Source organism: Alligator mississippiensis, chromosome 1, assembly GCF_030867095.1.
Source record: "Alligator mississippiensis isolate rAllMis1 chromosome 1, rAllMis1, whole genome shotgun sequence".
NCBI lineage: Eukaryota > Metazoa > Chordata > Crocodylia > Alligatoridae > Alligator > Alligator mississippiensis.
In genome coordinates, this window is record NC_081824.1 from 347,050,203 (window position 1) to 347,061,958 (window position 11,756).

At 38.2% G+C, this 11,756-nt stretch overlaps 1 long non-coding RNA gene across 1 annotated transcript in view; it reads right to left on the reverse strand.

Annotated features, from left to right (window-relative positions):
* Positions 1–4,203, reverse strand: part of LOC109282582 (uncharacterized) — a 16,615-nt gene extending 12,412 nt beyond the window's left edge. Inside the window, exon 1 of the long non-coding RNA XR_002089603.1 lies at positions 3,942–4,203. This is a non-coding gene — a long non-coding RNA (uncharacterized LOC109282582). The remainder of the gene's footprint in view (positions 1–3,941) is intronic.
* Positions 4,204–11,756: the final 7,553 nt, after the last annotated feature.

An 11,756-nucleotide genomic window follows, 5' to 3' on the forward strand; every position in this document is an offset into this window, starting at 1 on the left:
GAGAATAAATTTAGCATTCATGAAAGGCAGTGATTGCCCAACCTTGTGATTTGGATGCCTGTCCATTCTTTTCACATGAGCCATCTTTAGATGGGCCAGAAATAAACCTCAAATTCAAACCTGTTTCCTTTTCGAGTGGGAAGGTTGAAAATTGGCCACCACCATTTTGTTCTCGGGTGAGACCAGAATAGATTGTATACTAATTCCTATTTGAATATGGTCAAAATCTCACATCTGAGATTTTCATCAGCATCTGATAAAGTAAGTTGCTGCTTATGAAAGCTTATGCATATCTGTTTTAGTTAGTTGATAAGATGCAAAACTGCCCTTCCTTTTGCTGGATACTCAAAATAATCACTGATTAGATCATATTGTTGGGACAAATTTTTTAGAAGCACTGAATCCAGATGCAAATCTAGCTCTTTTCGAGTTTAACCCCAGAGAGCAAACTGTAGAACTAAGCCTAGATTTATTAGGCTCTTCAAGCTGTATCCTCAGTATCCTTCTCAGTCCTGTCAGTAAGAGCCTGGGCCATCAATGAATTATTAGCAGAATCAGTCCCTGAGAAGTAAAAGACTCCACACCACTTTAATATCCCTATGATCTAGGATTAAATGTGGCTAATTCATTTTTTTCTATTTTTCTCCTTAGTTTGTGGGGAATTCTTTTACGGTAAGGCTATTTTTCCTTTTTCATTTTCTGTAATAATTCATATTGCTGAAATAGCCCCTTGCTAGAAGAAAGCTCTATTTTCAGTCAGTCACAAAGTGATGCTTTTATTTTTACTTAATACGATTTTTAAGGAAGAAAATCAAAACAAATGTGAATAAGGAGAATCTATTCCAGATATTTTTATTTATTAATGGCCAAATTCTTTTGCTTAAAAGAAACCTGTATAACACCTTGATTGTATTACTACTTTATATTTACTGGCGTAAATAAACCTGCAGCTTTACTGCTAGAAAGGCAGCTATTTTAAAGATGGAAAAAAGTCAGCTCCTGGATGGTTGGTTTCATTTAACAGGGCTTCACATGAATTTATGAACTGTTCTGTAATGTCTTCTGCCTGCACTGAATGGCAGATTTTAGGCAGAAACCCAATGTATGTTTAGCTAATATATAACAAACATAGTATTTACATGGTCTGTGGACCCCATTAGGAACCAAGAATGGTCACTTTCTGAGTTTACTGTTATTAAAGTACTTTCCACAGCAACCAAAATAGAGTGTTCCTTGCTCAGAGAAAGCCAGTTGTGTGTGTGTGTGTGTGTGTGTGTGTGTTTGTGTGTGTGTGTGTGTCCCCTTTATTTTAAAATGCCTTTAACAAAACTTTTGACGGTTATCTTATTTTCTTCTACTGTGAGGATGACAATATAGTTTAAGATATTGTTTCCTGATTGTAAAGGTGCCTTGTGGTTTTTTTAAGAATATTTCAGAGACTAAAGAAATTCTGCTGCAAACACAGAGTACTAGTTCATTTCTTAAGCAATAAATGGCAAGCAGGGTGGTGCTGAATAAGCATGCTTATATGGAATTTCTCGTTGAAAAGCCCACTAGTTAGGCCCTATAACACTTCAGTTGATATTTCTACAGTACAAACACGATAGTGAAAATTAAGTTGCCCCAGCAAATTCAGTTTAAGAGAAATTTGTTATGAATAAAATGCTGCTGCTGGCCTTAGAACATTGAATTTATCCACCAAATAATATCTTAGAAATACCACTTCAGAAGAAATCAGCTCTAAATAATTGATAAATTTGGTTTGTTTAGAAACCTTTTGACCCCTGTAATAGAAAGTAAAAACACATTTCAGTTATTAAAGTCACATATATTCCCTCTGGTAGGGGAAGCTTTTAATTTTAAGCTGGGCTCTGTTGGGGCCATTTGATAAAGCTTGGAAAAACCTTTTCAACTGCTGCTGGTGGATTTGGGTCAGCTTCCCTTGGGAAAATGGCAAAAGATAAATTTGTAGCTTTTCATAACACATAAGAAAACTTCAGAGATTTTAAACATCAAGACCTATTGGAACTGAAAGACAGACTTTTCTCTTTTGTTTCTCCCCCTCCCTCTTCCACCTCCTCCTTTTTCTTCTTTTTCTCTCCAAAAGGACTTTAAATTCTCTTGTTGTTGTAATTTTTTTTTTAACTATGAGGCTATAATGTTTTGACCTCTCTAACTACATAACTAGTGCTCCTTATTTAAAGGAGATTTATTCTTAGATAGAAACAGCCTCAGTGGTGATTTTGTTTCCAAAATCTGCCATTTCAATACAGAGCTTTTAAGCCAAGAAAAACATTTAAAAATCTCTCACCACATTTTTCTTACCATACTTAAACTTTGCCTCTTTCAGATTCACAGATTTGCATATGTTAAGATACAATTTAAGGACATGTTATCTAAATTATAATAATAATGTATTAATGATGAAAATGCTAAGAGGATCCCAAGAATGCCCCCAGTCTTGCCATATCATTTTTGTATGAAAAAATAGTGTTGGGATTTAATGCTCATGAAAGATGCCAGAGTAAGAGCCCTGAAAACATCTAACAGTTTAGCCATCCACTTGTGCATAAAGTAAATACTGCAAAGGCAACAGCAGTACATGTATCCCGCATGCCACCACATGAATCTTAACTATGTGGGACAACCACTTGTAGTTGAGCTGGTTGTTCAGGTGCCATGTCACTTCAGTCTTCAGAACCTGTAAGTGCCAATTCCATTTTGCTCCATGTAATGTGAATGTGTGTCCATCATGAATTGGACAGAACCCACCAAATTCACTTACCACCACTAAATAGTTTAGGTAGGAATGACTTGAATTCGTTGCCACATTAGAAGAAGTGGTATAGAAGAGAAAAGGTTGCATATTGTATTGCCAGCTCCAGAAACATTTAATTTCTGTCCTATTTTCTTAAATAAAACCAAACACCCATCTGCAATACAAATGTACAGTTGAGCTCATTAATATTAGTACATAAATTGAACCAATGGTGAAGCTGGAGAACTAGATAGATATGATTAAAATAAATGAGCTCTGGGGCAAGGGGTTGCAACAGAATTTCTTAGTAAATATGGAAATATCAATTGTGAAATTACAAAAAAAAAAAAGATAAATTCTTGCAAAACAAGGCAATGTGTGCTACCTTCTACCACTCATCTGACAATTTCCTGTTTTGCTTAAATAGAATATGTGAGAAGGATGCTGTTTCAAGCTGGTGAAAACAACACTCTCTTTGTGAAAACAAGGCTTCACTGGGCAGCAAAAGATTTCTTTTTGCCTTTTAATGCTTGGCCGCTATTCCCAATCCAGGTCTTTTTATGGCACAGACTTAGTAGTAAATTATTAAAAGGACCTCTACTGGGTATGCATCTGTGCAGACAGAAATGATGTGTGTACATGCATGTGTCTTTTCCGGCCAGGTGCAGTTGCTTCATGTGTACTTTAACAATTCAAGGATCTGCATCATTTTAATCAGATAACAATTGTATTTGAACAGAAAGCTGTGTGCACAAATTTCACCCCACACAAATGGAAATCAACCCTTGAGAATCTGCCTCCTGGAGGGTTTGTATGCATGGACACGTTTGCATGAAAAAAGCTAGGAGGTGACTGTATAGTCCACTCACTACTCCATGGTTACCCTCGATGTGGACGTTTTTAAAGCAGAATTTTTCTTCCCTTGGTGCATCTAAAGGCAGTTTTTAGCTGTACAAGTGGCATTTTTGGCACTTACATGCAAGTAAGTAGAAATTTAACTTCCCCTGCAGTGTGGACACATAAGCAAATACAAAGAGACTAGGCATGCACAGTGGGCTACACACTGGCAGGGTAAGTAAATGGCTACATACACACCCCCAAGTGTAAGTCCAGGAAAAAGCACAGGGTGGAGCAGGACCCTTCCAAGTTTTCACCTCAATAACTAAGTGATTAGGGCACTCACCCGGGGAGACAAAGATCCCTTCCAAGACAGCATCGCTTTCAGAGAGCCATACAACATACAGCTTGTCCTCTTCTTCCTGGTCCCACTTATTGCCTCTCTTGCTGCCAAAACAGACACTGGAGAGGAAATTTGATACTGCCTAACCCATAGCATGGTGGTACAGCACTGTACTGACATGTCAGAAAGATGTAGAATCAAATCTCTTCCAGTTGAGGGAGTCTTAGAGCTCTTGTTTTCTGGGCAAGTGCCCTAACCACTCAGATACTCGGGCTAAAACATGGGAGGTCCTTCTACAGAGTCTAATATATTCTGGGGGGAGGGGTGGGGGGGGTTGGCCAGCTCTGCTTTTCAGACTTTTAGAAGTAGGTACACGTCAAAAATAGTTGCATGTACATAGCTGTAAATGTACCCAGGCAATGTACAGCTTGTTGTATATGATCAGTTTATATACACATGCTTCTGCATCCACACTAGGGGGCAAATTGAATCACCTATGTGCCAGAAATGCCACTTACACAGCTAGAAAATTGTCATTTAAATGCACAGAGGGAAGTGGAATTCTACTCTTAGTGTGCAAGAGATGCAAGGTAACTTACTCTACTGTCATGTTTTATACCAAAGGTAGAACATAGTACCAGTCACTGACTGTACCTTAAAGCTAAGTACAGACAGTCAAAAAGCCTGAGGCTGAATCAATTCAGTCTTTGCAGGTTAGTCTAAGCTGCAAAGATTAAACTGAGAAACAGCTAGACACGCATTCACTTTTGTTTCAGGAAATGCAGCCACATACCTGTAGTGGCTCATGCTAGAAGCCAGGGGGTGCTAGAGCATGTAGCCAGCATGGACTGTGTGTTTGCTTCCTCTTCCTGCTGCCCTCAAGGTCTCTGGGTTTTGCAGTCGAAACTCGCAGCAACAAGACTCTGTGGGGTTGTTCATCACTTCCTCTTTTTGCTTCCAGGTACCTTTGGGATTTTTAGTCTAAAGTCACAGCCAACAGTAAGTTTAGCAGAGGAGGGCAGCTATCTATGTACCCAGGGGAAGAGGGGATTAACCCCCTCCCTGGCCCCAGACCACCCCCCCCCCCCGGCATCAGACCCCAGTCAGAGTTTGCCTGAGGGGAGTACCTGCCAGCCCCTCTCCCCACTGCCCCCACTTCCTCTGCTGGAGCAGACAACGCAGCCCAGCTCAGGGCTGCAAAGCATGCTAAGATGCTTGGGGACTGTTATTTAATTTGAACCAAAAAGGGGTCTATGACAGAAGTTTCATAAACTGGTTTGACCCAAATCAGTTAAGTCTGATACTACTTTCAACCAGGTTTATCTTAAACCAGTTTTGGCCATTTTTAAACTGGTTTATGCACACTGAACGTACATTCTTACATTCTGTTGGAGGTTTAAACCAGTTTCTGATGGCTTAAACTTCTGTTACACATAAGAGAGCCAGCCACTATACTAAGAGCCAGCCACTATACTGATTATTACTCACCTATGTGGCTTAAGTGTTAAAGTGCAATTTGATCCCACCCTGCTCAAGCCCCTGAAAAATTATTAGTACAAAAGCTGGGTGAGTCCTTACTCTCCTTGCTAGTTGTTGTGACTAGGTACATCTACATGAGACGCCACATCACTGTAGCAATGAGCTACACTGATGTAGCTCATCGCTACAGTGATGTATTGTTGGCAGGCTTGAACCGTGATACTGATGCTACTGCACTGTAGGGTTAGAAACAACCCATGCATTTCTGGGACTGTACAGTAATGGTGGTTCCTACACAGTCATTTAGTACTTGCTAAAGCAGTTAGTACTTGCTAAGGTAAGTACTAAATTCATGTGCAGTAACAACTGCGCAGTCAGGCACACATGTAGACATGCCCACTTAGTCCTCAAGCTAAAATGACAGCATGTTACAAATGTAGATATCTCAGTGGTTTTTCAAGAACTCTTGTAGTGTAGAATAGGATTGCACTTAGGTCTCTAAGTCCATTTCAGTACCTTGGAAGTAGACTATGATTTGGCCTGAAGAATCCACATGGAGACTGAGCATGAAATAACATATATACTAAAAGGTCACCACTTAACTTTTTTTATGGAACTTGCTCCAGTAGGAATGCCCAGAATATGTGGTGTTTTGCATGTGCAGGCTTGGTAGGAAAATAATAAAAAATATATATTTTTATTCAGTTTCCTCCTTTGGTTATGCACTGTGTTGTTGTTTCCTGTGCTACCAATCTAGCACAGGACCTCCTTCTGGATCCTCGTTGTAGCCCTGATGTGGGATGTTACCATTCTTCAAATACTAGGCTAACAGAAGAAGCTTACAATAATAAATAAATTAGGAGATTCTCAGATCAAAATTACTTCTTGTGATGGAATTCTGTACAGAGGATATTATCATATTACAGCTAGTGGTCTTATCAAGCATATCAAGAAATCCTACACATGATCCACAGTGCCCTTCCATTATACAAAAATTAAGATCAGTACTAGGGTTATTCTGGCCAGGAATATGGCCATCAAAAATAAAGTATCCATATTTGAAAATAATAAATATAAGAAAATGAATGCAAATATGTGAAATAATAAATATGGGGAAATGAATGCAAATGAAACACTGAAATCACATGAGATCCATAAGGCACAGGGGTCCATGCTTGTTAGAGGATTATTTCTCTTGCTTTTTTGTGTGTGAGAAAAAATTGAGCTATTGCACAACCCATTGATGTAACAATGTAATGACATTGTAAATCACAGTTTGCTCATCACAGGATTTCAGATGAGTTAATAACAGATAATTACACACAATTCATGAGCATCTCAGTTCAACAGTTCTCGTTGATATTTTAGTTTAGTGCACCATTACAAAGCCCTTACTATGAACAGCCAAATGCATTGGGAGACAAGTCACTACAAATAGAAAATAACTTGATTAGGATCACTACTTTGGAGACTTAGGGGAAGAAGGGCAAAAATCTTATTGCCAACATCTAACAAGCTTTCTGAACTGAAAATCATTAACCCAAAAATAGTTGCAAAAGAACTATAAAGCAGCCAGCTGGAACAGAAGAAATACTCAGACAAGAATGCCAAATAGCTACCTGAGCAGCAAGTGGGAAAGAATTTCTGATTTTAAACAGAAAGGGGCTACCAACTTTCCAAGAGCTGAAAACATGGTCATATCTCAGAACCAACTGAGTGTTGATAACACAGGAGAAACAGAACACCTTAAAACCTGAATAGACACTAGCTCTCTGTTTCTTGCGGTCAGTCAAACACTGACAATGAAAAGTTCCAGAAGTTGCAAAGACAGGATCCAAGTGGTAGATCTACTTTAGCAGCTAAGTGGGTCCCAATGGAGAGAACTGCTTTAGAAATAAACTGGGAATTGGTGAGAGGATATTGGGGTTCAGAACTGTAGTGATTGATAATAGTCCAATACCCCGACTTCCCTCTAAGTGGCTTCTATTTGTGTATTGTGTTAATCAATTTGAGCATCAGTTTATGGTGCTCTAGTTTTAGTAGGTTTTACTAACTGAATTTCATGCTCAATGAAAAAATGGTTAGGTATAACAGAAACCACTGCAAGCAGTAAATACTGAATTCTGCCACATGATTCTTTTTCTGCTACAGGGATCAGAAAATAAAGACAATAAGCAATCCTCCAAGCAAGGTGGCTTCAGACCTTCTACTCCAGGGTCTGTTAGTATGTTTTATTAATTGGCAACAGGAGGAGCGAAGTACTTTGTAGCCTCAGTTTGACTCCTCATCTAGTGCAATACAGATGACTCCTGCTGAGCCTCTGAGCAGTGAGAAGCTTGGGCTCTTCCCTGCATGGGGAGAATGTCAAGTAGGAGGAGGCGCACATGCTCATGGCTTGATGCAGTCTGCCATACATGCAAATGCTTTGGAGAAGCATCTTGACTCTTGAACCTTTTAGAAAATTCTACAATTAGGGGCTGGTTTCCACTTTTTTCCATCAACCAAATAAACTGACTTTACACCGTCATAAAACTGGTGTGATGCCGTAAGGTGATGTATGTCAGCTTTTGCAGGTTTGAATATGTAAAATTCAAAATAAAAACACGTAACACTGGACACAAACTGCCCCCTTCCCCCCAATTTTTAAAACATGACTCAAGTTACAGAATCAATCATTCAAAAGCAAGGAAATGGCATGTTTTCCATTACCTGTGTAACCATAGGGTATGGACAGCTGAACAGATTTAAATGGAGGGTAGGGTAAGACCTACCCCAAATCAGCTAATTTAGGGTTGCCACTGTCCAGGTTTAAGTAGAATCTAAACTAGCATACTCTACCCCTGCATGTAACAACTGCTACATTACCATATTTAATTTCCACTTAGCATGAGATAAGCAGGCACACAAATATTACAGTGGAGTAACCAATGCACAGTAAGTCTCACCCCTTCATTTTAACTCCCTGTGAATTGTTTGGCTGTCACAACCTTAATTCTTCCCCCTTGTACACTGAAAGAGGCAGAGTCCTATGGGAAAAAAAATAGTATCAGCTAACATAATTAAGAATTGTCTCAATGCATACAGACAAAGAGGGCTGAAATAAAGTTACACAAGCAACTATAAATCTTACATTTTCCTGAGCACAAATATAAGAGAATGAAAACAGCCAGCTTTATCTCTTTATATTTCATGGAATTTCATGGGACATGGAAAAGGTGCTTCTGGAATTTGAAGAGATTCCCCCTACCAAATGTCAGAGACTTTCAGCAAGCGAGTCTTAGTACTAGCAAATATGAACCTGAACAGAGCAGTCACTACCAGCTGCCCCTATAATAAGTTAGTGAAAACTCTTTATTTAAAACTCTGGGGGAAAAAAGCACCACGCCTGTTCTGAACAAACATACCTTTAAACTTGTCATTGAAATAGTCCAAATTTGGGTATGGAGATATATATCCTGCACATTGGATAGCAAGCATGAAAGCAACCATGAAAGTGGGCATGGAGGCTTTATGCGGGAGACTGAAAATTAAATGTTTGGGAGATGTGGTTGCCATTATGCATGAAGTGATTATAGTAAAGAAGTCTGGTTTGTTCTGCCTGGGTAGCATCCACTTATCAGAAGCAGGAAATGGCATTTTAGATCGGAACTGTAGAATGGTTGGGGGGTGGGGGATTTATGAGAGAGATGCTGCAAGGGCATAACTAGTTAATGATTATTAACATGCCTATGGCAGTGAAGAATTTGGCAGGGACAGGGAGAGAGAGAGTGATTCTCCTTTCCTTCCCACTCAGCCCTCCTCCCTGCGCCCCAGATTTGGAAAACATCTCAAAAAATCAGATGTGAAAGAGATTTGTCTTGGGACATAGTCAGAACTGACTTCTCTGCGTACAAAAGAGATTTGGAAAAGAAGGAAGGAATGGTGGTAGAATTTGCACCACAGTATCATGTGAGCAGAATAAAACCCCTTCTCCTACATATTGTGGGATAGGATAGTAATTCCTATCTGGATTGGGGTGTTACTTCCCATTTGAGAAGCCTAGCCACTTGAGAAATTATTGCTATTGTCAGATGTAAGTTTTCTATAGCCTTTCTTTTCTGATGCTTGATGTGTTACGGTTTGGATTAAGTATGGAAAGAGCATCCTTAACGCATCCATTATTAGAACCCTGCAGACAATGAGACAAAAATTTCAAGAATTGGAGGGACAGTGTGTTTTGTGTGTCACAGTTTGTTGTGCTCAGCATCCAGACGTATCACAAACACAGTGACAGCTTTGAGGATTAAGTTATCAAATGAAAAGACAATAGTAGCTAATAGATACTTTTATATGCAGGAAATTGAATATAATATCGCTTTTATTCACTTTTTACAAATAAAAAAGAAGTGAAAACTAATCAGACATTTAGCTATTAAAAGTTGCCTTCATATTAATCTTGGGATTCTTTTTGCATTAAAGTGCATATTATGGGACCCTAGAAACATGTTATACTTTTTAAAAATTCCAATAATAATACATCAAATGAAGGCAAAAATATTAATTTCAGCAAAGCATTCATTCTGATACATACCAAAAAGTAAGGAAATGCAAAAACAAAGCAACCTAAGAATATATTGTTTTAAATTATATATTAAAATCTTCAATTGGAATTGTGAATTTAGTCATTTTCATCTTAGCTCAGTCTTCCAAACACCCTTTTCTTTTTCCATGTTACAGTACTTACAGTGTAGTTTGGATTACTATAATTAACAGGTTAAACACATAAAAACATTATTTTTTCCTTGATGTGTCTCTAGTTCCTTTAAATTGTTACCATTAATGCAGAATAATAATTTCTTCCAAAAGGGAAACAATTGCCATGGAGTTTTTATTGAAGGTAATGTGTCTTTTTTCTGTAACGTCACTGGTAAATTACAAGTCAATAAAACAATGTAACGGAACTTCTATCTTCATGAAAAATATCGTTTACAAAACTGTGTGTTAACTTAAATATAAAACATACACTCTACCTATGCATACAGTATAGTCTACGTTGTCAAGAGAATATGCGGAGAACCTTTTGAACCTAGTACCACAAAAAAAAAAAAAAAATCATTTTCTAATCTAAGCAATTTCAGTTAAAAAAAACAAACCTAACACTGTAGAATAAATAGGAAAATGTTCTATACAATTCTTTTGTGCTTGTATAAATTAACATCGTTCCTATTTTGTTTCCTTCACCAAAGTGTATGCCATGTGGCATATTCACAGATATTTTTTAAAAATTGCATGCCATGCTGGTTATAACATAGTTAATGTACCAGCTGCAATTAACAGGCTGTCAAAGGATCAACTAACAACTGCTGATAAGCTTCATTTAACTAATTTGAGAAGTGGAAGTTTGATTTTTTTTTCAGGAAGGTAGCTTGTTTCCTTATTTCCTGTCAAGTGAGCCAACTCCTGTGACCTGTAGTTAAAAGGGCTCTTTGTAATTAAGGCAGTGAGTCTCCAAGTGAACAGTTCTCACAGTAGGAGGAAAAAAGGGGGATGCATGATGCTGCTTAACTAACTAATCGGAGCTCAGCCAATCCATTCCCCTCCAGGCTGGTTAGTACACCATGAGCCTTAGAATCTCTTCCTCCATTGGTTTCTTGTCCATTTTATGGACCACCGAGTCTATTAAGATCTTGGTCAGTGGCCCTATCAGAGGGTAGGGCTCTCTTTTTCAGTGACTGCCCATAGACAACTAGAAACTGATCAGCCGTGTTATATCAATAACATTCTCACACCAGGTTGTGTAAATTGATCTTTTACAATTTCTCTCAGTGACAGTCTCTGTAACCAACAAGATAAATCATTCCTCCTGTGGCTTTTTTATTGATTGCTGAGACCTGTATAAAAATTACACTGTTCAAGCTGTGAAGTGAACATCCTCATAAAAGAAGACTTTCTATTTACAATCAAAATATGTTTGGGTCCAGATCAAGTACAGATTTACTATCCCAGAGCCATGAGAGTTCCAGAATTTAACTGAGACACAGAGCATTTAGAAAGTAACCCACATAAACTTTTAGAATACAAATGGTGTACTTCAAAACCCCAAGTGAAAAAAGCTGCAAGCTTAGAAAATCTTGTTGAGGTAAAGGCAGTCATAATAACAAACCATCTGTTAAAAACAATGATGCATAAGAAGCACAGCAACAAAATCAACCAGGGTATTTTTTTTTTTGCAATTGCTTGTACAAACACTAACACAAATTGCTTTTTGATACTATTTTATCACCCATGCAATTTTTTTTTAAATGGAAAAATAAGATCTGAGAGCTCCTTGCTTCTTTTTTGCTGGAAAGAAATAGCCTA